The sequence below is a fragment of the Mustela lutreola genome, chromosome 4 (assembly GCF_030435805.1).
Source record: "Mustela lutreola isolate mMusLut2 chromosome 4, mMusLut2.pri, whole genome shotgun sequence".
Taxonomy (NCBI): Eukaryota; Metazoa; Chordata; class Mammalia; order Carnivora; family Mustelidae; genus Mustela; species Mustela lutreola.
This window is the reverse complement of record NC_081293.1, coordinates 161967939-161992881: the sequence shown is the minus strand read 5'-3', so window position 1 is coordinate 161992881 and position 24943 is coordinate 161967939. Positions and strand designations below refer to the sequence as shown.

At 42.2% G+C, this 24943-nt stretch overlaps 1 protein-coding gene across 12 annotated transcripts in view; it reads left to right on the top strand.

Annotated features, from left to right (window-relative positions):
• Window positions 1-24943, top strand: part of ELMO1 (engulfment and cell motility 1) — a 526731-nt gene that overhangs the window by 31221 nt on the left and 470567 nt on the right. The gene's annotated exons all lie outside the window — the stretch shown is intronic.

Here is a 24943-nt window from a genome sequence, read left to right as displayed (position 1 = left end):
GGTTTTGTTTTCTTTTGTTTTTACTTCAGGAAGGTCTCAAGGCTTTGAATATATGCTATGTGCATTGCAATACTCAAGAGAGAAGAAATAACCATTAAGTGTTTTTGGGAACGAACCTGACAATTGTTTGCTTATTTATTTGTTCTTACTTTCTTCTGGCAGGTAAGGTTCTCATCATGCACTTAGGAGGTGTTGTTTTAGATTTTTGCAGTGTAGCTGTTAGGATGACTTTGATTGTAAGTAACAGAAGACCCAGTGCCATGTGACTATATATGAGCAAAGGTTAGAGGTATAGTGAGCTGTAGAATTAATCTCATTCTGCCACTTTCTAGGTCATTTAGGATTTAGGTCATTTAGGACTTGGTTTCTTTTTTTCCCCCCGTCTCTGCCACCATTGAACTTTGGATCTCGACCTGGGGCAGCTTTCCCAGCAAATGAACAGGGTGGTGACCAAAGAAGGCCAGAAGAAAAAACCAGATCTCTTTTAGGAAGAGTGAACGGGCACATGGACATGGTCCACCATGGCCAGTGACTTGGATATGCCTAATTTAGATTAATGAAGATATTAATTCCAGTTTTTCTTTGCCTTGTATGTATCGATATTCTAATGTGATGTATAGAGCCCTCCTCCCCCTGCTAATATTTTCAGTGAATATTTCTGTAGTTACCTCTAAACACAGAAAAGGCTTGGACACTCAGGGGTGTGAGTCTGCGTATTTCAATTTCTCATGTGGGACGCCTGGGTGGCTCAGTTGGTTAAGCAGCTGCCTTCGGCTCAGGTCATGATCCCGGCATCCTGGGATTGAGTCCCACATTGGGCTCCTTGCTCGGCAGGGAGCCTGCTTCTCCCTCTGCCTCTGCCTCTGCCTGCCACTCTGTCTGCCTGTGCTTGCTCTCTCCCTCTCTCTCTCTGGTAAATAAATAAAATCTTAAAAAAAAAAAAAAAATCTCAATTTCCCATGTGTCAGTCCCATAGATCCAGTACAACATTCATGTTGGCTGCTAACATTCACGAAAGTTTATAAGTTTTCTTAGCAAAATGAATGCTATCATGATGTTGGACCCATTCATTGTTATGTGACTCCCATTTACACTTAATATTGTTTTGATGTGGTCTTATCCTGGTGAATGTAGATTGACTTCTCTTCATTTACCCTTTCAGTTTACTGCTTTTGTATTTGCTCTCAGTTCTCAGACAAGTGCTGAAGAGTGTTTTCCTGAATGACAGGTGAGGGACAGTGAGAAAAGGAGAACTGTGGGCTCTAAGTTTGCACGTCACATGGACACTCGTGTTTTGGCCATGGGGATTTTTTTCTGAGAAGTGAGAAATGGCTTCAGATGACTCGGTTCATTTGCTGCTTGCCCTGTTTATTCGCCATATTGCACCAAGAGGTGTTTCCTTCCATTTTTCAGTTGATCGACTGGACACCTGTGACACGCAACAAGGTATGTTGTGTGGATTCCAGGTCGATGGAGACTTTCTTTAGAAACACAGCTTTCTCGGTCTTGCAGTCTGGTCAGGAAGAGGAGACAAGCACACAGATAACCAACACGAAGGATCAAGGGAGGCTCGGAAGTTCCAAGGGGTTGGGAGGAGGGAAGAATTCCCAGGGAGCCGAGAAGTCATGCCTGAGTTGGGGAAGGGACGAGAGTAGGGACTTCAGACAGGGGAAGTGTCAGACAAAGGATAGGTGTTATAGTTTGGCTAGAGCCTAGATGTTGTGAGTAAAAAAAGAAAAAGGTAGGGGCGCCTGAGTAGCTCAGTGGGTTAAAGCCTCTGCCTTCGGCTCAGGTCATGATCCCAGGGTCCTGGGATCGAGTCCCGCATCGGGCTCTCTGCTCCGCAGGGGGCCTGCTTCCTCCTCTCTCTCTGCCTGCCTCTCTGCTTACTTGTGATCTCTGTCTGTCAAATAAATAAATAAATGAATAGAATCTTTAAAAAAAAAAAAAAGAAAGAAAGAAAAAGAAAACGAACAAAAAAAACTAGTTGAGTTACTTTCTTGTACTAGTGATTTATTGTTTAACAGTTACCCCAAAACTTAGTGGCTAACTCAACAAGAGGTTTCTATGACCTTTCCTCGTTTCCATGGGTCATGGGTCCAGGAGTAGCTTGGCTGGGCAGTTGTGGTTGAGGGTCTGTCCTGAAGTGGTTCTCAGATGTCAGACTAGGGCTGGAACATTTGCTCCGAGATCGTTCATTCACAGGGCTGGTGAGGTAGCACTGGTCTTCTTGACGGGATGGCTGGCCTTCCCCAGAACCAAAGTTTGACACAGAGTCAGTCAAGTGGCAGCTGTATCCATTTTGGGTGGTAGCCTTGGAAATCACACAGCATTATTTCTGAAACATTCTATGTGTTAGAAAAGGCCAGTCTAAGGGAAGGGGGAACTAGGAGTCACCATTTATAGGGAGGAATGTCAAAAATAAAGAGAAGAGTTTCAAAGAATGTGCACAGATATTTTAAAAGCTATACTGTTCTTGAAAAAAAAAAAAAGACAGAAGCAGAAATGACAGTTGTATTTGCCATGGTCTTTCTGTAGTTGTTTCAGTGTAGTCTTTCCTCATATTAGCTGGCATGCTAGACTATTTTGCTTGGTCGACTGTGGTATAAATAATGTCTTAAGAACATTTTCATCTAGGGGTGCCTGGGTGGCTCAGTCATTAAGCATCTGTCTGCCTTTGGCTTGGGTCATGATCCTGGGCTTCTGGAATCGAGCCCCGTATGGGGCTTCCTGCTCGGCGGGAAGCCTGCTTCTCCCTCTCCCACTCCCTGTGCTTGTGTTCCCTCTCCTGCTGTGTCTCTCTCTGTCAAATAAATAAATAAAATCTTTTTTAAGAAAAGAATATTTTCATCTACTAGTTATTTAACATAAAAGTTGGTGATTGATTCAAGAGGTATCTTGTAGCCGACACTTACCACAGAAGGTCGTAGATAAAGCAGAAGTGGCTGGGGCTGAGGTGGTAGGCGCAGCCTCCCCCGAGGGCCCCACAAACACTTTGACCCCTGAGAACAGAGCTCTGTTTGAAAGCCATGCCATGGATCCTTCCACTTCTTTTTTGTTTTTCCTTAAGAATTCAGTTTGTTCTTCAGCAGAGCTCTTTCCTATTCAGTGTTTTAGAATGGCTTGTAAAGTGCATTCTAATCGTGACAATTATTACCAGTACTTTAAACAGGTGGTTGGGCCATGGCATGGAGTGAAAGTTAGTATTGTTTCTTTTTTTTTTTTTTATAACAATTTTTATTTTAATGACTAATGTGATGGGTTGATCACCTTTTCATCTTTTTTTTTTTTTTTTTAAGATTTTATTTATTTATTTGACAGAGAGACACAGCGAAAGAGGGAACATAAGCAGGGAGAGTGGGAGTGGAAGAAGCAGGCCTCCCACTGAGCAGGGAGCCTGATGCTGGACTCGATCCCAGGACCCCAGGATCATGACCTGAGCTGAAGGCAGAGGCCTAACCACTGAGCCACGAGGCACCCCAGTATCGTTTCATTCCAAACATACGTTTTGTGGGTAGAAGTGGGAGGTGGTTGAGATTGAGGAAGAGGACTTTAAACAGAATTTTCGTCTCTGGGGAGCACACATTAGCTAAGTACAGCCTTGGGACTGAAACAGAGGGGTGGTGCTAGCGATGAGAGATATGAGCCACCATTCCCTGTGACAGCAAAACTAAAGCCATCCGTGATGACATAAGCTCAAATGGTCACAATATTACTGCTGGAGTGGGAGGTGCAGTTCTGAAAACGGAGACTCTGCGTACTTTCAGCTAAGTGTTTTTCATAATTACCAGAGGTGACAGGAAATTTTTATGAACCAGATAAAGAAAATTGTGCTCATTAGTCATATGAATATTAGTTTTCTCAACATAACAATATACTGCTAAAGTCCCTCTCCCTAAAAAAGCCATTTTTGTACACTGTGTGCAAGAAAAGAGACCCTCTAATAGAGAAATTGGAAAAGCAGATTATATTAACTCTCTTTAATTTAACACATTGAAAAGGGCAGTCGCCAGCAAAATTAAATTTTTTGCGAAGAAACTTGAGGATGAAATCACGAAGATACTACTTTTTCTCTGCTATCATTTTCTCCTTTCATTGCCGCCACCGATGAAGTTTACCCACTTGCTCCTGGAAAAGAAAGAACACGGAGCTTGCTGCGGAGGTTTCTTTTTAAAATTAAGAAGGGTTGTAGTAAATGCAGAAAACTAGAAGACACTGGGAGCTGATGGTGAATGCAAGAAAGAGAACTGCATTTGTTTTCCTTTTTTTTTTAACAGAAGGAGATTACTGTTCTTTGAATTCATCCATTAACAATCACTATTCATACCTGTGGGATTTCCCATTCAGAATATCGGTGAGGGAGAATTAGTTGCTCTATCTCCATCATTATTTCTTAAAATGGTTTTCTAAGAACCAGCAAAATGCTCTGCTACTTCTCCTTCCTCCTTCCTGTTGCAGCCGCTCCAGGTTTTATTATGAAAATGTCTGCGTGGGAGTAAAAGACCAGGCTCTTACTTAGCAGAGGACCTGGCATGGAAAGGTGTTGGTAAACGTGAATTCCTTTCTTCCTTCCCTTACCCTGATGCCTTCTGCACTGACCCCAGCATCGAAGTAGGGAGGCCGTCAGAAAGAGCTAGGGTAGACGGACGGCTCGTGGACAGCACCCTGTTCTTCATTCAGCTAAAAATCTTCCCACTTCTGTCTTCTTCCCTTTGCAGCTTTACCTCTTTCTCCCCAACATGTAACCCACTGTTTTTTATTTCTTTACCAAAATATAAGTCAGGTTGCCTTCTTTTAGGGCTGGACCCACAGGCCCAATAATGGGGTCTCATTTCTTGAATTGTACTAGCTTTCTCTTGTTTGAGTGAAGAAACTTATTAGAAATTTGGATCATTGTTCATTCAGTTTTCATTCCTGTAGGTCATGTATGCATTCATTTCTTTGTTCAGCAGAGGATTTGTGGAGGGACCACGGTGTAGGGTTGTACGTGTGCTGGGGTGAGACATGCTCATGGAGACTGTGGTGACCTAGACAGCCGGCCCTTTGTCCCTGCCTTTCAGTAGCTCATAGTCTGGTGGAGAGGAGGAGAGACAGGCATGTAAGTAAGTAAGTACATTTTGAATATGCATTTATCCAACTCCTGCTGTGTGCAAGATAATGCTTGGATTTCATATAAATACCAGGTTATGCTGAACTTGATCCTTTCCTTCAAGGGACTTCATAGTTTAGTACAGAAAAGAAGACACATATCTCATTTAGCAACAATTTGGAGAGTTTTCTATGTGTCAGTTACTAAAGTGCTGTAGTTGGGAAGTTCAAGTTTATTTTCATGTTATTTACATAAAATAGGCCCTTAGTATGCAAAGAAAGTAATTATCTTTGGAGCTGGTGTATTTAGAGTGGGAACTGAAGAGGAAGTGGGAAACAGTGGTTAAGAATAGTTGAGAAGTGGGGCGCTTGGGTGGCTCAGTTGTTGAGTGTCTGCCTTAAGTTCTGGTCATGATCCCGGGGTCCTGGGATTGAGCCCCGCATCGGGCTCCCTGCTTGGTGGGGAGCCTGCTTCTCCCTCTCCCCCTCCCTCTGCTTGTGTTCCCTTTCTTGCTGTGTTGCTATCAAATGAATAAATAAAGTTAAAAAAAAAAAGAATAGTTGAGTAGTTAATGGCTCTGGACTCTGGGAGTCATATATATCTGAATTTGGATCTTGGCTCCATTACTTAATAGTTTTGTGACTTGGGGCGGGGGAGACAGTTAATTACCTTTTCAAAGCTCAGTTTTCCCATCTACAAAATGGGGATAATACTGATAATACTTTGTATTTTTCAAAGATGGCCAAACCAACATCTCTCATTCCACATATTTTTACCAATGTCACTCATTCTGTGAAATGACAGTCCTCTCACTTTGTAATAGGGTTTCTGTCTCTTCTCTTTGATCTTGAGGGGAAGGCTGTGAGCATCTTGACCGACAGAGTGTAGTAGAAGTAGTGCTATATGCCTTGCAAGGCAAGATCCTAAAAACGCTATGCACCTCCATCTTGCTCTCTGGTGTTCCAACTCTTGGAAGCCAGCCACCATGCTGTGAGGAAGATCAAGCTGTTCATGGAGAGGCCCACATGGGAGGAAATGAGGATGCTGGCCCACAGGCCTGGCTGAGCTCCCCGCTGACAGCTAGCACAGCTTGCCACCCTTAGAAGAGAGCCATGCCGAGTGGATCATGGTGGCAAGCCCCAGGTGAGTTGCCCTGGCTAACTCCACATGGAGCGTAGACCATCCAGGCCTGCTCAACTCTGCCAAGCAATACGGTCATGAACAAAATACATGATAGTTGCTGTTTGATGCCACTAATTATTGGGATGGTTTGTTACACAGCAATAAATAACCAGGACATCTGCCATGTAAAGTTGCTAAGGGGAGTCAGTGAAATGATGCATATAAACCAGCACAAAAGGAATGCTTCACTAATGACAGCTCTTTTCACTATTGTTACTGGCTGAGAAGATAATGAAAATCAGCATTAGTTCAAAGTGAGGTCAGGATCTGAAATTCCCCACCATGAACTTCTGGTATCTGGTAGGTTTTAGGGAACTTGTTTTGTTCGTTTTTTGTCATCTGCAAAAAATTTTGTGTATCAGCTCCCCGGTGTTCTTTTCTCTGGGTTTATGATACTGACTCTGCTAAACTCTGTCCTCCTTTGAGTTAGGGTTTCACTCAAACTTTCAGGGTCATGGCCAGAATTGTAATCAATGTTTAAACTTCCAGGATATTCTGTGAATGTCATGCTCCTGATGTTATTAAAAAACATTTTTTAAAATTGTGGTGAGAAACGTAAAATTTATCATCTTAACCATTTTTAGGTGTACAGTTCAGTGGAACTGAATATTGTTGTGCAACAGATCTCTAGAACTTTCTCATCTTGCAAAGTGAAACTCCATACCCATTGAACAGTAACTCCTCATTCTCCATTCTCCGTGCTCCCAGCCCCTGGCAACCACCACTCCACTCTTGGTTTCTAAGAGTTTGATGACCTCACATGAGAGGAGTCAAGCAGTATTTGTCCTTTTGTGACTGGCTTATTTCACTTAGCATAAAGCCCACGAGATTCAGCCCTGTCGTGGCATGTTCTTTGGGTACATTTTTACAAGACGTACAAAGTATCATTACAAAATGATACAAAAGACATTTTGCTGAACTGCTTCTTTTGAAGGCTGAATAGTATCCCATTGTACGTCTAGCCCACATTTTATTTGCCCTTTCATCTGCCAGGGGACCTTTGGGTTGCTTCTGCTTCTTGGCTATTGAGATTCAGGGTACAGTGAGTGTAGAGGTGCAAATACTGCCCTGCTGCTCTTTTTCCCACCTTTCCCCAATACCGGAATCTCACTGAGATGCATTTGAGAGAAGTAGGGGCTTATTTGTGTTCGCTGCTAATTTTTCCCAATAGATCTTGGAGAGTTGGGCATCATTTAGGTAGACGAGCTGCCCGGACTCCTCCTGGGGGCTTCATCAGCATGCCTATCTGTTGTGTGACCTGAGCAAGATTAGAATTACACTCCTGTTTGCAGGATTCCTCCATGCTTCCAGAGCAGTTTCACAAGCATGATTTTATTTAACCCTTGCTGAATGAGGACTGTTTCTTTAATATGGGGAACATGAGGATACAATTATGGATGTAAACTCCGTGCAGCTGTGGGTAAAGTAGTATTCATGTTCTCTACCAAAATGGACCTCATTTACAAATAGACTGACGTAGTTTCTTCCTTTATTTTTTAAATTAATTGATGTTATTGTTTTAAGAGAAGTTTTAGGTTTATAGAGAAATCAGTAAGTACAGAGAATTCTCATATGCTCCTTCTCCCTGCACAGTTTCCCTTCTTACTAACGTCCTGCATTAGTGTGGTACATGTGTGGCAGTTGAAGCAATGGATGATGCATTATTATTAACTGAACACCATAGGTTACATCAGAGTTCACTCTTTGTTTTGTACAGTTCTGTACATTTTAACAAATGTATAGTGTAGGGATCCATTGTTACAGTATCACGCAGAATAGTTTTACAGCCCTAAAAATCTCCTGTGCTCTACCTCTTCATCCCACATTTCTGCCCACCCCCATCCAGAGCCCCTGGCAGCTATTGGTCTCTTTACTGTTTCTGTAGTTTAGCCTTTCCTAGGAAGCTGTATCATTGGAATCAGACCGCGTAAGTCTTTTCAGACCCGACTTCCTTCACTTAGACATATGCATATCAGATTCATCCTTTAGTGTGTGTGTGGCTTGATACCTAGTGGCTGAATACTATTCCATTGTGTGGACAGACTGCTCATTATGTGCTCAACTATTAAAGGATGTCTTGGTTGCTTCTGAGTTTTGGCGATTATTAATAAGGTTGCTACAAACATTTGGGTATAGATTTTTGTATGGACGAAAGTTTTCTACTTATTTGGGTAAATATCAAGGAATGCGACTTTTAGATCATACGGTGGAAGTCTGTTTAATTTTGAAAGGAACTGCCAAATTGCCTTCCAAAATGGCTGCATCATTGTGCATTCCCAACAACAACGAACGAGACATCCTTTCGGTCTGCATCCTCACCAGAATTCGGTGTTGTCAGTGCTTTGGATTTTCAGCTATTCCAATAGATGTGTAGTGTTATCTCATTGTTGTTTTAACTAGCAATTCCCCAATGACATATAATGTTGATCATTTTTTCATATGCAACATGGTTTTAATTTTAATTTTTAAAAAATTCCATATTGAACTCATTATAGAGTCCCTAGAAATTAAAAACAAACAAACAACAACAACAAACACGTATAGAGCCATCCCTTAATCCAGCTTCTCCCAATGGTAACATCTGACTTAATTAGAACATTATCAAAACCGGGAAATTGTCATTGCACAATACAGTGAATTAGACTACAGACTTTGCTGGGATTTCCTCAGTGTGTTGTGCACTGATTCTATTTTTGCGTGTGTTTATAGTTCTGAAAAATTCTTTTGCTTATGTGGATTCATGTAATCACAACCCCAATCAAGATACAGAACTGTTCCTTCGCCACACAGACACACCCTAGAACTCTGCCTCCATAGTTGTGGACTCTCCCAAACCCTACCCTGCCCTAATCTGGCATCCGCTGTTCAGACATATGTTTTTAAAAAAGATTCCTGGAATTACTGATCTCATTTTGTGTCTGCATCAATATAATATGAAGTTTATTGATGGATTGATCTTCTTTTGGCTTTGGATATTTGCAGGTCTAGTTTCAGGTTAGAGTGAGCACATGTATCTTCATGTACCTTTTGGGACAGGAATGTTTTCCTCCTAGAATTCAGGTATAAAGAAATTTTGTAGGCTGTGTTGCAAAGTTTTGAAGGGGTAACAGAGAAAGGGGCAATTTAGTGAAATGAGAACACTGCAGGAACTTGGGACAGGTTTGACTGTAATACATGTGTGTCTTGCTACAGATTCTAACGTATAGTCATTAATCGTTAAGGCAGCAGATGAATTAGGCTGGGATTATTGTACAATAAGAACTTCACAAAGGTTTCTTTAGCAAGTTTCTTTAAGTAAAGATGTACATTGGTTCATTTAAACATGATTTACATTTACCCAAACGGGTGCCTGGATGGCTCAGTCCGTTATGTACCCAACTCTTGATTTCAGCTTACTCAGGTCATGATCTCAGGGTTGTGAGATCAAGACCCCTTAAGAGAAAGTCTGCTTAAGACTTTTTCTCTTCGTCTCCCTCTGTACCCCCCCTCCCCCACCTGCTTACATGCTCTCTTTCTCTAAAAAAAAAATAAATTTCCCAAAACATAATTTACAAATAATTTTTCACAGGATATTCCAATTGGTAGTTACTAACTAGCAAATGATACCACTATTTGACGGAAGAATCATGGGAGAGAGGGGTCGAGATGGAAGGAAGGAAGGAGTCAGTGCGAGTGTGAGCCCATTTCAGGCTTGGTGACATTTGACGATAGTGCTGGAGCCCACAAAAGACATGTATTTAGCATGCTGGGGACATTTTAATCTCTCAAGTTTCAAAGGGGAGGAAAGCATGCTTCAGAAGCCTCTGGAGAGTCGTCTTCTTTTCTTCCTTGTCCTTCTGCCCCCACCCCCTCTTTTTTCTTCTGGGAAAATGAAGCATGGCATGTTGTATCTTGGACTTGGTAACATCCAGACTCCAGCCACTGGCTGCTTTGAAGGGTTATACATGCCAGGGAAGTTAAATTTGTGCCAAGAGATTATTAATTAAATAATTAAAATCTACAAACAACTGTATTCTAGAGCAGTTTCTCAACCTTCGTGCTACTGACCTTTTAGGCTAGGTAATTTTTTATTGGTGGGATGTTGTTCTTTACATCGTAGGATGGTAGCAGCATGTCTGGCCAATACCCTATAGAGTCCAGTAACACCCCCTCCCTAAGTTATGTCAAAGAAAAGTGTCTCCAGACATTGTCACATGTCCCCCAGGAAGCAGCAAAAGGTGATTCACCCCTATTTGAGAACCACCAATTTTATTTGTATATTCTCACAGCATATATCCTTGAAAAATATATAGTATTATTTTCTAATTTACATAAATGGTGTGGTATTTATATATTCTCCATCTTGTTTGGTCTATTTGTTGTTATGTTATTGTGTTTCAACCACGAATGTAAATACAGTTTATCCCTTAAAGTGCTCTATATTGGGTGGCCTTTAGACTGTATCCGCATGACATTTTATTTATCTGTTGATGGACATGTAAGTTGTTGCCAATTTTGCCATATAAAAACTATTCCTGGGGGTGCCTGTGTGGCTCAGTCAGTTGAGTGTCCAAATCTTGATTTCAGCTCAGGTCTTAATCTCACGGCTGTGAGTTCAAGCCCTGTGTTGGACTCCACACTGGGCATGGAGCCTATTTAAAAAAAAAAAAAGAAATTACTCAGCAAATATTTTTTGTCCATGCCACCCTGAGCATATATGTGATTGTCAGAAATATTGAAGAACAGCTTATTTATTTATTTAGAATATTGTTTGTTTATTTATTTTGAATATTGAAGAAAAGCTTATTTATTCAGCTTTGTTATAAACTACCAAGTTGTTCTCTAAACAGGGTTTATTCATTTATTTACACTCCTAATCATCAGTGGACGTCATCTTATTTACTCCATATTCCTACTGACACTTGATACTGTAGAATTCTTATTCTTTGCTCTGAATATCTTAACTGGTATCTTATTGTTATTTTAATATATATTTTCCTGAATAGTAGTGAGTCAGTTTTTTAAACCAGTCGGTCCTTTGGGATCTTCTAGTCAACTACATTTTTTTTTTTTTTTTTTTTTTAGTCAACTACATTTTAATATGAAAAAATAATACTAAGAATGTATTTTTTTACTTCTTTTATATTACTTTTATTTGCTAAGAATATTTTTCTGTCTCATTGTTTTATGTTCCTTATTTTCTTGTGCTGAATTCAGCATCAAATCAAATGGAAACCTTTCACATTGACAGCCAAGGTGGGAAATGTATACGTGGAAAAAAAAAAAAGAAAAAATTTTGATAGTACAAATTGACCAGCCACCCCAAGATGATGGCTGTTTATTGAACTGATTGTGTTTGGCACAGGGCCGAGTCCAGGGAAGGCACTCAAGTATTTGCATGAATGATTGAATGAACCCTGAGATGTAATGAACTAAAGTCAAAGTCCTAGGAGCAGTTTAAAAATACCCTTAAAATGGCTTTTCTCATCTCTTGGAGCTCAAGTTTGATTTCCTGATTCTGTCTGTACCCCGCAGTAGACGTCAGAATTACTGATAAGGGGAGGAAGTGTCGACATTTTCCTTATTAGGATGGGTTTCCCAGTGAGTTTGACCCATGCTACTGGGGGCAGTCCTCCCAGAGGCCAGCTGATAGGCCCTGCAGAGTTGACCCCCTGGGGTAGAGCGCTGTCCCCCGAGGCACATGCAGTTTCCTCTGGAAGGTCTCTGGAGAATGACTGGAAGGGGTCCAGCCAGTCTGCACTGCAAACTGCCACGACTCTAGTAAGCTTATCTTCCAGACAACCTCATTGCCATTAACAAGCCCAGCATCCCAGGTCCCAGTAAGTATGCAAAAAATGATTTCAGTGCCCCACGCACACCAAGTTTAATTGCTTTGTGGTTGTATAAGATGCGAGATGAAGGAACAGGATTGCCTGCAAGGAATGCATCTGTGTGTGTAGTTGTGTAATTTATCGCATCACAGATACTCATGTCCATCAAAGCAAATGGAAATGTATTTGTTTTACTTGGTGTTTTGGAAGAATAACGCACATAGTTAAGCTTTCCCTAGAGTTAGATTTTGTGGGCTTATTTTTGTGCTAAATGGTGCACATAATGCATGGTAATATTTTGTCAAACTGAAAAATATTTCTTGTTGAAAGAGATTGTTTAGAAGAAGGCTTTTTAAATCTACCACATGGAGAGTGCTACGAAGTCCATTTGTGTGTTTATTTCTTTTGTGATCCTTGTTTTGAGTAGGCATCTGTGGACGGCCTACTATGGGTAGCATGCTGTCCCTGTTGCAGGAGCTGGAAAGACAAATAAGAGGGAGGCCCTGTCTTTCCAGCTCTTGGTTTAATGGGGATAAGGACCTGTGAACAGATAGTCCCTATGAAAGGTGATAGGTACCAGGTGATACAGGACAGAGAGGAGGAACGCAATACCCACTTTGGGAAAGTTGCAGGTTTCCCACTGTATCCTGAATAATGAATGTGGATGTGATCAAGAAGGGCCAGGGGTGGGGATGAGGCTGGGGGTGGATATTCCAGGCAGAGGGAACAGTATGTGCAAAGGCTGAGAGTTGTGAGACAGCCTGACATTGTGGGGAGAACTGTTTGTTATTATTCATTCTTGTTTGGTCTGAATGTATGAAAGACACCCATGCCCTACTTGTGGGAATGATTCATTCAGATAAAATCCCATTATCACCCCCAAATCATGCTAACTAACACAAGCATTTTAGTCCCCAGCTGGTGGCCCCCATTACCAATGCTTCATTGATCTGGACACAGTGACTTCTCTCCAGGGAATGTGTTTGCTTAACAAATGCCTTCTTCCGGCCAATTTCACAGAGGCCACACTTTCAGTGAGGATCCTGATGGTGTGCCCACTTGCATTTTATTCAGAAGAGATGAGAAAGGAAAAAAAAAAAAAAAAGAGGGGAAGAGAGTTGAGCCAAGTAATCCCTGATTTTTTATTTTTACTACAGTTTTTTTTTTTTTCCCCATCAAGTCAGTTACCTAACTACAACCTCAGTCTGTTTAGAACTAAAATTTGAAGTCCACATCCAGACTGCAGAGAACACCATAGAAGAAAAGATCCAAGAAACATTTGGGACTGGCTTGTCAGACCTCCTTTCATAAATATGTACTGAATTCAGAAACTGCTCCATTTCCATGGAGAAGCTAGATCTCCATGGTGGTCGGAGTTCTGGGCTGGGTCTGGGGAGCAGGTGAACAAGGCTTGGGTAGACGAGAATCCCTTTGGAAACCACTTGCAGGACCTGGGAGATTTATTATCGACTAGATTATTACTTCCATTCATGCAGAGAAGCATCTGAAGGAGACTATCTTTTTCCCCCCAGAGATGTCATTATCAGAGGTAAAAATAACATGGGAACCATAGGGATGCCTTGGAAAGCGGAGGGCATGGCTGGGGCTGGTGGAAGGAGGACCCTGATGCGCAAGCGCAGGGGCCCAATGCAAATAATGGCGCGCGCTGCTGGAGAGCGTGGATGTGCTCAGGAGATCCCTGCAACAGTGAAGGGGAGATGGAGGTCGTCGGGAGCTGCTTAAGGTCAAGGTCAGAGATCCGTCTTGGTAGGGGTAAGGAGGGTGGTTTGTGGAACAGTGAGGATAGAAGGGCTGGTGCAGACCTTTCCACGCCATGTTGAAACTGAGTGAGTTTCCAGACTGATTTGAGAAGAAAACTTATTAACTTCAGGGATTCTTTGCTTCCCGTCCCCTCCTTCATCTTTCCACTTCTTCCCTTGAGTTTATTTTTAATTTTTATTATTTTTTTATTTTTAAGATTTTATTTATTTGAGAGAAAGAGAGAGAGAACAAGCAGGGGGTAAGACAGAGGGAGAGAGAGAAGCAGGCTCCCTGCTGACAAGAAGCTGGATTTGGGGCTCGATCCCAGGACCCTGAGATCATGACCTGAGCTGCAAGCAGCTGCTTAACCCACTGAACCACCCAGGTGCCCCTAGACTTTATTTTTTTAGAACGGTTTTAGATTTATAGAAAAACTGAGCAGATAAGACAGAGTTCCAAGATATATTTCCTTTTCTGCACACAGTTTTTCCTGTTACCAACATGTTATATTAGTGTGCTTCCATAAAAAGATTAACGAATCAATACTGATACATTATTATCATTAACATTCATAGTTTACCTTAAGATTCACTCTCTGTGTTGTGTAGTTTTATGTTTTTAATCTTTAAAAAAGATTTTATTTATTTAAGAGGAAGAGAATGAGCAGGGAGCCCAATGGGGGACTTGATCCCAAGATCCTGAGATCAGGACCTGAGCCAAAGGCAGACGCTTAACTGACTGGGCCATCCAGGCGCCCTCTGTGGTTTTGACAAGTGTGTAATGTCATGTATCCTCCATTACAGTATCATACAAAATGGCTTCACTGCCCCCAAATCCCCTGTACTCCGCCTGTCCCTCACAAACCTCGCCTCCCCTCCCCACACCTGCACCCCAGCCGCCAAAGCCCTGGCAACCGCTGATCCGATCTTTTTATTGTTTCCATGGTTTTGTCTTATCCAGAATGTCACATAGTTGAAACCAAACAGTCTATAGCCTTTTCAGACTGACATCCTTCACTTAGAAACACTCATTTAAGAGTCACCCAGGGGCTCATGAGTGGCTCAGTTGGTTAAGCATCTGGCTTTGGCTCAGGTCATCATCCCAGGGTCCTGGGATGGAGTCCCGTGTCTATAACCCCAGCACAATGGCTAGATTGTATGATAAAGACTAAATGTTTGGCTTTGTAAGAAATTGCCAAACTGTCTTCTGGTGGCTGAACCATTCCTCCTTTTTAACTTTCCATCTGACTTTAGTTTGAAAATAGAACTCAGAGATAATTTATGGAGAAATGCAGGTGCTACTTACGATGTAGCACACTGACTTTAAAGTACCTGTTTTCTTTTACGTAGGATACAGTAGCAGAAGATTTGACCAACAGTGCTTTTTACTATAAGGACATTTATTGTTTACTTAACCAGAAGTCAGCAGCAAGTGGCTTCAGATTCATTAAATAGCTCAAGGATGTCATCAAGGACCCAAGCTCTCTTCTCCTCTTCTTCTCACCCACATGAAGCATGTTGGCCTTTGGTCTTTTGCTTGCTCTTCTTAGTTTCAAGAGGGCTGCTGGAACACCAGGCATTACGCCCTCTTATGCTCAACAGGAATAAAGAGGAAAAGGAAACACCAGTAGCTCTCCTCTTACTTTGGCTCTGCCATCAGAAAACTGACCGTTAGCAGATTTCCTCTGACATTTTATTGGCCTCAGGTGGGTCATATAGTCACTCTGGCTGCATTGAGGCCGGAAAGTGGCTGTTCTGAACCCCTCCAATGTTTGGCCAGGCCTCACCCATTTATCCACTAGGCACTTTTTTTTTTTTTTTTTTTTTTACTTCAGTTGTCATTCATCTGTGATAGGAGGGTAGGTGTGTTTACTCACCTTCAAACTGTGTTTCCATGAGCCCTAAGTTTCTGATGATGAGTATAGGGGTCCCTGCTGGGGAAGGGAGTAGGGACAGAGCGAGCTAGGTTCTGGCCTCCCACTTCTTCTGGACAAGCATACTTCCAACTTCCTCACAGGTTAGAGCTCCTGGAGGGTTTCTTTTGGATAAGGCGGGGCAGCTAGTATTAAGAGTGAAAGAAAGCACCCTGAACTCGGATGACAGTCAATGTTTCTATCAGTTGGAAGAGTCAGATTTTTGGACCAAGGTGAAGCAAGGCTATTCGTTTCCTAAGTGTGTCGTAAAATCCTTGGAATCTTTGTCTTGAAAGCTTTGCCAGATGCACATGTTGAGCACCTGTTAAAAGAAAATCGGTTTTGTCCTCTGTCCTAAAGGAGGAGGACTTTGCCATTTGGAAAGTGGTTTAAATCTTTCTTCTTCCTTGACAAGGAAATGGTCTGGAGCTGGGAGATAAGATGGTCAGCAGCCCGAGCATTACCTCTAAAAAGTAAAAAAGTGTGATCTTTCTTCGTCTTTTCAAACATAGCAAATCAAATATCCTTCAGTCACTGCGGGAAAGGATGATTTGTGTTCTCCTCTCCCCTTTTCTAACTTCTGCCCATGTTTACGCGAAATGCGTGGCTTTTCTGACGGGTATTTTATATTTGATGTTGTTTTCTGTGTGTGTGCTGGAGAATGTTGTGGGCTGTTAAAATACATTCAGTTAAAATCCTTTGTAACCAGCCTTTATTTCCTGGAGTGATTTTATGAAACCTTATGGCATATAAAATACATTAACAAAACAAAACAGAACTAGGTGTGTGCTCCTGTGTGCTCGCTGAGGACGAAGGGGTGAATCTGCTGCTGAGTGAAGCCGACATGTTTTGTTTTTGTTTTGCTTGCTTCTTTCTTTTCCTTCTCCTTTCCTTTCCTTTTTTTTTGGGAAATAACTCCAGTAGCTCCATGGTTCACACAGCACACTGTGATATATGGACAACATGCTGATGCTGATTCTAGCCTGGGCGCCTGGGCCGTTCTGGTGTTACTGGTACAGTTTTTGAATAAAGAAACCCTGCTGTGTGCAAGACAAAGGGCCTCAGTTCTAAGTGAACATATGCTTTCTGATGTTTCATGTCGACATGTGTCATCTCATTTACAGCACATAACTCCCCCCAAAGTAAGTGCGATCTCCTTCTGCAGTGGAACACAGTGAAATACCAGACTCGTGCCATATTAGTAAACAGCCAAGAAGCAGCAGAACTAGAGATGGAGTCTCCCCAGAAGCCTGAACAGTTGCCACGAAATCCATTGCCCTGCCCTTCCAGAATAATTGGCCCTTCTCACGTAAATGCAAGGGAAAGAGAATTATTAATTTTGGAACACTTTCTGTGTATGCCAGATAATTTGCATATTTTACAGTGTTTGCTTCTCAGAACAGTTCAAGGAAAAAGAGAGTTTATGCAGGCCTGTGGTATGAGGGTTACAGTAGTATCCCCATTTTATGTCACAGCAGACAGAGGGTTGAGAATTATAGAGGAGACGTGTCCTCCAAGGACATGTGAAGATCTCCTAAGGATGTTGATGAAAGGGTACTCCAGATAATATGGCTTCGGGCTTCTGTAGATTTCTAGAATTGCCCCAGAGCGATTACTCAGCTTATTCCTATGACTGATGGCACAGTCATGTGGTACAAAAGGGTGGTGAATGTATGTTTACTGGAAGAAGAAGATTTAAAACACCCTTTCCTCCTTTCCCACACACTTTCACAGTGGCTCATCGTCCCCGTCCTTGGGGCCTCCCTCTTTGCCTGCACAGGACTGGCATTGGGGCCGACGTGGAGGGCATGGTATACAAGTGTGGCCTAACTCCTCACAGGGCCTTCTGGGAGTGGGTTCATAACAAATCAGTGGTCCCTCCAGTGAGGACTCACTGGCTGAAAGTCTTTACATTAAAATTGAGGTTGACATGCAACAAAATTGCTTGATACTCCCCCTTCCCCAAGTCCTGGGAGAGAATCATTCCCTTCCTGCTCTCCTTTCCCCCAAGAAGTTTATTGAATGAGTTGAATAAAGGGCTTGATTCCAGCCCTCATAGTCCTGTTCTGGCAGGGCCTAGGTAGGCTAATGACAACCAGCAAGACAGATCCAGGAGGAACCAGAACCTGGAATGGATATATGTGCCTCTTGGATTGAGGTGGGCTCCAGATGGGAGGGCAGAAACTTCAGTGGGAGATTGAGGATCTTTGTCCCATCAAGTGGCACAACATTGTATCTAGACTGGAGGCTCACAGGGGCAGATACTGGGTGGTTGCCTTGTGAGGGCACCTCTGAGGAGTCTGCTCCTTGCCCCGTGAAACTTCAGCATGAATGAAGCTGGGTCCAGATTGGCTTCGTCTGGTAGCTCAGTACATCTGAAATGGAAAGTCAGTTTTGGGTTGGAACATGCCAGCAAGGCAGGAATGATCCTTTTGGGAGGTTAGTCTTAAGCCGTGAGTGGTGGTTCCCAGAAAGGAGCTGGGAAGAGCCAGCTTTTCTGTGCCTCTGGGATTGGGGATGGAGGTCCTGGGAATAGTGAGGGAAGGACTTACACACTGGGCACAGAACTGTTTAATAAGTCTGTCAGGGGACTGAGTGTAGGAGAAATAGCACCACAGTGCCAAAGTGAAGGTCATCTTTTATTTCTGGTTTCTGAGTGGGATTTATGGAGGAAGGCGGACGATAGCAGAAGCAGTACACAAGAGTCTGCCCTGTCTTCTCGGCTCTTGCCTTTCTTTGTCATTCCCTGGGGGAGGAAAATTTTTCCCTTTGGTGTCCTTGCTTAGAAAAGTTTTTGTTTGTTTGTTTCAAGTGTCCAGGAATCCTATGCTAGGGGGGAAGTAAAATAATGGAAACAAAGGAAGATAAACAATGTTGGTGAAGTCAGTCCCTTTTGGATTCCCTACCTGAGTTTCCTTATACTGTTTTTTTTTTTTTTTAAAAAAAAGAAAAGAGCTTCAGAAGAAAGAACATTTTGATGATTAATTAAATACTTACATTTAAATGAGTATGTGATTGGGTTTTCCTGCGAAAGAAACTTTAAAATACCGGAGGTAGGAAGGGAAAAGAAAAATGAAACAGATACTGACCTCCTTCCTTTCTAGGTGACTGAGAATACAGTTCAAAAGCCCTTTCTTGCTTTTCATGTATTTACACATCTTTTCGAAAGGTGATCCTGGGGGCAGAAAAAAGTAGGACATATTTACTAGTATCTGTTGTGCCTCAGGGACTGTGATAAACTCTGTATGGGTGTGTGCTCATTTAATGCTCACAGAAGTCCCAGTGAAATGTGTTACTGGCCACCTTGGTGAGAAAGTTGAGGCTTTGAGAGATTATGTGGGCTGCCTAAAGAGAAATACCTGGTAAATCCACCCGAGGGATTCCAACCCTGTCTTCACTAACATGCTGTCCTTAACCCTGCTGGTGTGTGTATGCTACCGAAGGACTGGCGTACAGATGCCTTTGATAGCTGTTATTTTTACCCTACATGTTCCTGACATTGATTCAAAGGTGACCTTGCACTTTCTCTCAGTTTTCTCAACCTTTGATACCTAACCCTTCCTGTCTTGAGTATGACGTATTTTAAGCATTGCTATTCAAAGGGATAAAAAAGTTAAGAAATGAAATTAAGAAAGTTTATACTGTGAGAGGCCATAAAAAAGTATTTGGAACTTCTGCTGGGTCTTACTTTATTTCTTGTCCTAAAATGTAAGTAAACTAAAATTCAACTTATTATATATTTTACAGTTATTCTATCTTAATTAGAGTTCAAGACTGTGCTGAATTTTTATATATCCAGCCAATTTCTTTCTAATGAAAATTCCTCTCTTTGGTCTGTAATATTCTGTCTTTCTTAGGGTTCAGCTCTCAGATTTGGGTTAATAATCTTTATAATATAATGCAGTCATTTTTTTATTTCTTCCTTTTTCTTGTTCAGTGACAGCATTTGATGCTAAGAGTTTTCCTCTTACTACTTTTTTGCCTGAGGCTTATGAGGTTTTGAATATAGCATTATCAAATAATTTTGGTCAATATTTGTTGGACACCAATGATATTCTAGCATAAAGAAAAAAATAATTCTACTTAAAACTTGAAAATAGGCAAATAGACAAAAGGATGACTTTGTGTCTCTTCAAAATCATCCCCTGATTATTGGGACCACCCGAGGATGATCTAATTCTCTAGCTGTATTGTCTTTTTTTGCTTTGCTTTGATTTACTCTTTATTGGCTTTTTCTTTTTAAGATTTTATTTATTTATTTGAGAAGGAGATAGAGTAGGAGCAGGGGGAAGGGAAGAGGGAGAGAGTAGTAGACACACCACTGAGTGCAGAGCCCCACATGGGGCTTGATCCCAGGACCCTGAAATCATGAGATCATGATATAAGCAGAAGTCAGATGCTTAACTGACTGACCACTCAGGCACCCCTACCATCTACTGTTGATTAAGGTATTTTACAAGTAGGTAAGGGTAGATGAATACCTATAGGAAATGGTGCAATGCAAATGATTCTTGTCCTTTAGAACAATAATCCCCCAAGATATAATTTTGCTACCGTGCAAGGCATTACCCAGTTTTGTATCTACTTCAACAATTTTATTTCAGCTGTCCTTTCAATAACTATATATAAATATCTCTTTTCTCCTATAATCCTCTGAAACAACTTTTCTATCCCATTGGTTTTCTCACTGAATTAAATACATCTTTAATATGTATTCACCTTATATTTGCATGAAGGTCGTGTTTTTAATGTTTGAAAATTGCTTTACAGTAGGAACAGTGTATGAGGCTTTCATCTCTCTCAAAAAGACGGAGGGCTGGGCCTTAGTTAAAACAGTAAACCTGATGTTACAAGAACTATTGCAATAGGGGAAGAAGAGCACTGGGCTCAATTCCGAATGCAACAAAGGAAAGTGGAGATTTATAACCATGCATCAGGGAGGGGGTTAGTGGATGGAAAATTACTAAGAGGAAACATCAAGAACAGGGAATTCTTGTGAAACCAACTCAACAGGATTCTTGCTGAAGGCAGGCCAGGGTGATCACCTATCACCTGGAGGATAAGGGAAGATGAAGAATTCCATCAGATACTTAAGCTGATTCATCAGATACTTAAGCATCTCTTAAGCTGATTTAGCAGGACTCTTGCTAAAATTGGACTCCACAGGAACAGAGGTGGAAAGTCATGGTTGGGCTTAGTTGAGCAGAGGACTCAAGTCAGAGCCTGACTAAAATTTGCTCAAGGAGAAAATCCTTGTCATATGCATAATGGAACTTAATTTAATCTTCACATAAATCTTAGGTGAGCTTATTACCATTGTCTCTAACTGTACTTAGGAAGAAACAGGCTCAAGAGCATTCAGGTGAGGATAATGTGGAGACACCACACGAGCCCAGGTCTGTGTGAATCAAGATCAACTTCACCATGTCACTCTGAGGAGTCACGGGCTTCTCAGCGAGAAGAGCAATGACAAAAGTGTGACCCGATAGAGTGCACAGAAGAATATGGATAAATAAAAGGAAGAAATAGGTGAAGGAAAAAGTTTGAGATCGCTTACGAAACAACTATGAGACTGTTGTGTTTTTTCCTCCATGGGTCAAAATGAAAATGTGCAGAATGTCGATGCAGTTGTAGAATTGGATAGACTGTACTGGAAAGTCCCTATGTCCTCCCTCAGACTTGAATATATACTTCTTGGATATACGGAGAGACGGGGCCGCAAACAATAAGTAGCTTGCCTTACACTAACGACAACAACAACAACAAAAACCAAAATGTTGGGAGAGGAGAAGAACTGTGGTTGCTTCTAGGCCCTGGGCAGACATTGGGTTTTCATCTTTCACTATGGAAGCGTACCGTTCCAAAGCTTAGCTTTTTTTTTTTTTTTTTAAGATTTATTTATTTATTTGTTTGACAGAGACAGAGAGAGAGATCACAAGTAGGCAGAGAGGCAGGCAGAGAGAGAGAGGAAGGGAAGCAGGCTCCCTGCCGAGCAGAGAGCCCGACGTGGGATTCGATCCCAGGACCCTGAGATCATGACCTGAGCCGAAGGCAGCGGTTTAATCCACTGAGCCACCCAGGCGCCCCAAAGCTTAGCTTTTTAACACCATGGGGTGTTTTCACTTATTCTCAAGGATCTCCTAAAGTTCTCACAACAAAATTGGTTATAATTTTTTTAAATTTACTTAAAAATAAGTAAATAACTTAAAAATAAGTAAATTTTTACTTAAAAATAAGTAAATTTTTTAAATTTACTTAAAAATAAGTACATGAAGGGCGTGCTGTGAAATTAAGTCAACAATATGCTGCTTCAAGTTCAAAATCACTGGGAGGGATTAGGGAGACGTAAGTGGTACGTGGTAGCGAGAGAGGCAGGGGTGAACAAGTACTAAAACCTCTCTGTCTGTCTTCCTGTAAAGCCACTCCCAGCTATGCCCACAGAAGTCACTGCAACAGGTAACATTAGGAGCTCAAATATAATTAACGTGCTAGGGCTGTATCTCTGCATGCCTGCTATCCGTCTTGAGCAGCAAACTCTGTCCTTGAAATACTCTACCGACTGGCTTGACTGTAACTTCCCTGGGATTCCAGATTAGAGGTTGGGAAATTGGTTTTGTGCTTGGAAGTGCTGAATCAGCAACACCTACTGTTGTTACATTCTGGATCCTGATTACAAGTATCCCCACTCCCAGCCATTTAATCCAGAAGCCTTCTGGGCACTCCTGATTCTTTTCTCTCCTCCACTTCTCACATGCCTGCAAAATCCTGTGGATATTGCATTCTGTGCTTCTAAAGAATCTGCCCCTGTTTCCTCCGTACCATTCCTGCCCCAAATGAACCCTCCTTGGCCTCTGATCTGAAGATGACTTCCGTGGTCTCCTAACATATGTCCTTCCCTCTGTTCCCTGCTTCTTCCTCTCCATAAATGGGTTCCTCTCAATGTTGTAAAAATACCCATATGATCTTGCCAGTTGGCTTGAAACCCTTCAGTGGTTTCCTAGGGCTTACCGACTTGCTGAGCATCCAAAGCCTTTCTGACCCAGCCCCCGCCCCCCTCGTTCTCCAGTCTCCCCTCTCCTGGAGTTTACCTTTGTACCAGTCTGATCTGCCATCTGTTTATACTGGCTTTCAGGCAGAATGTGCAGACCTTGCTGAGCCAGCCATTCCTGTGTTGGACCGCTTCCCTCTCAGCCTGGCCTGGGTCAAGCATCTCCTTCTCACCACTGCTCTGTAGCTTTTTCTTTGTAACATTGCTGTAAGAGACCATGTTGTCCCCTAGGGGCAGGGCAGCATCCTGCAAGCATTGGTGTCCCTGTGCTTAACGGGGAGAGGCTCCCCAGAAATGTCTGTGGCTTGAATGAACGAAGAGGTGAAACAGAGTCTTTCTTGCATGAAAAAACTTAATGCAACTAACCTCCATTTAGCTCTGGAGAATTTGTGTGAGAAGGATCTAAGATACTCTGTTGTTCAGCCACAAAAGCCATATCCTCCCTTCTTTTTTTTTTTTTTTTTCCTCTCTTCTTTATCCCATTTCTTTATATAAATGCATCTACATAAATCAGCTGTCATTACTGTCACTACAGTGCCTTCCAAAGAGGAGGCAGGTACACTGGAGCAGAGAGGGTTAAGCCCTCCCTAGCTCAACCTGACTTTGGGGTGGGCAGGCATACTTCACAGACATGTAGGGATTTGACCACCACCACCAAAAAACCCCACAAACAAACCAAAAACAAACAACAACAACAAAACCCACCAAAAAAATCCAAAAAACAAAAACCAAAAAAAACAAACCCAAGTTGGGGGAAAACAATAAACATCACCAGCAATGGGACAAATCAAAATCAGGCACCACCTGGTAACATGCGAGGAAAAGGATGCAGCTTCACTTTTCCGTGACTTTCCTGCCAAAAGCTCATAACCTGACTCTAATCACAGGAAGCATCAGACAAAGCCAGACTGAAGGACTTAATACAAAATAAACAGCCTGTAATTTCAGAAACTGCCAAGGTTAGAAAAATCAAGGGAAGACCTAGGGAGGTGTTTTAGGGTGAAGGAGACCAAAGGGAGGTAACAACTTAAAAGTACCTGGTGATTCTGAACCCGATCCTTTTGCTATAAAGTACATTTGGGGGTACATCCTTGTGGTCCAAGGAGCAAATGTAACATGTATTACATGTTAATTTCCTGATGATGTTTGTGTTGTGGCTGTGGAGGAGAAGGGTTATAGATGTAGGAAATACACACCAAAGCATCAGGGAAGCATCAGGGAGTGGTGAGCTTGGGGTTGTTGAGTTACTTTCAAATGCTAAAGAGAGAAAGAAGGATCTTTTTTTTAAAATTTGAGATCACGTCAAAATAAATTTTTAAAAAGTTACTTATTTAAGAGGCACCTGAGTGGGTCAGTGGGCTAAAGCCTCTGCCTTCTGCTCAGGTCATGATCCCAGGGTCCTGGGATTGAGCCCCACATCTGGGCTCTCTGCTCAGCAGGGAGCCTGCTTCCCTTCCTCTCTCTGCCTGCCTCTCTGTCTACTTGTGATCTCTGTCTGTCAAATAAATATAATCTTTTAAAAAAAGTTATTTATTTGAGAGAGCAGGCACATGCAGGTGTGGAGGGGGAGGAGCAGAGGGAGACTTAGACTTGCCGCTGAACGAGGAGCCTGAGGCCAGGCTGGATCTCACTGCCTTGAGATCATGACCTGAGCCGAAATCAAGAGTTGGACACTCAACTGAGTGAGCCACCCAGGCGTCCGCCAATAAGACATTTTTTTTTTTTAAAGATTTTATTTATTTACTTGAGAGAGAGACAGTGAGAGAGAGCATGAATGAGGAGAAGGTCAGAGAGAGAAGCAGACTCCCCATGGAGCTGGGAGCCCGATGCGGGACTCGATCCCGGGACTCCAGGATCATGACCTGAGCCGAAGGCAGTCGTCCAACCAACTGAGCCACCCAAGTGTCCCCCCAATAAGACATTTTTAAAGAAAAAAAAGTCAATAGACAAACTTGGACTTGTTCCCACAGACAGGTTGACCTCATAAGATTGGACTCTTGGTGTATTTATGGTGATGGAACTGTGCAGAAGAAGGGCTTGGTTTTCCTTGAGCTGAACTGGAAGTGAAGCAGTGATGAAGTTGAGGGGCATGGCTGAGAGCCAACATGCATCCTGTGTCATCGTCTCCCCCCCCCCACAGC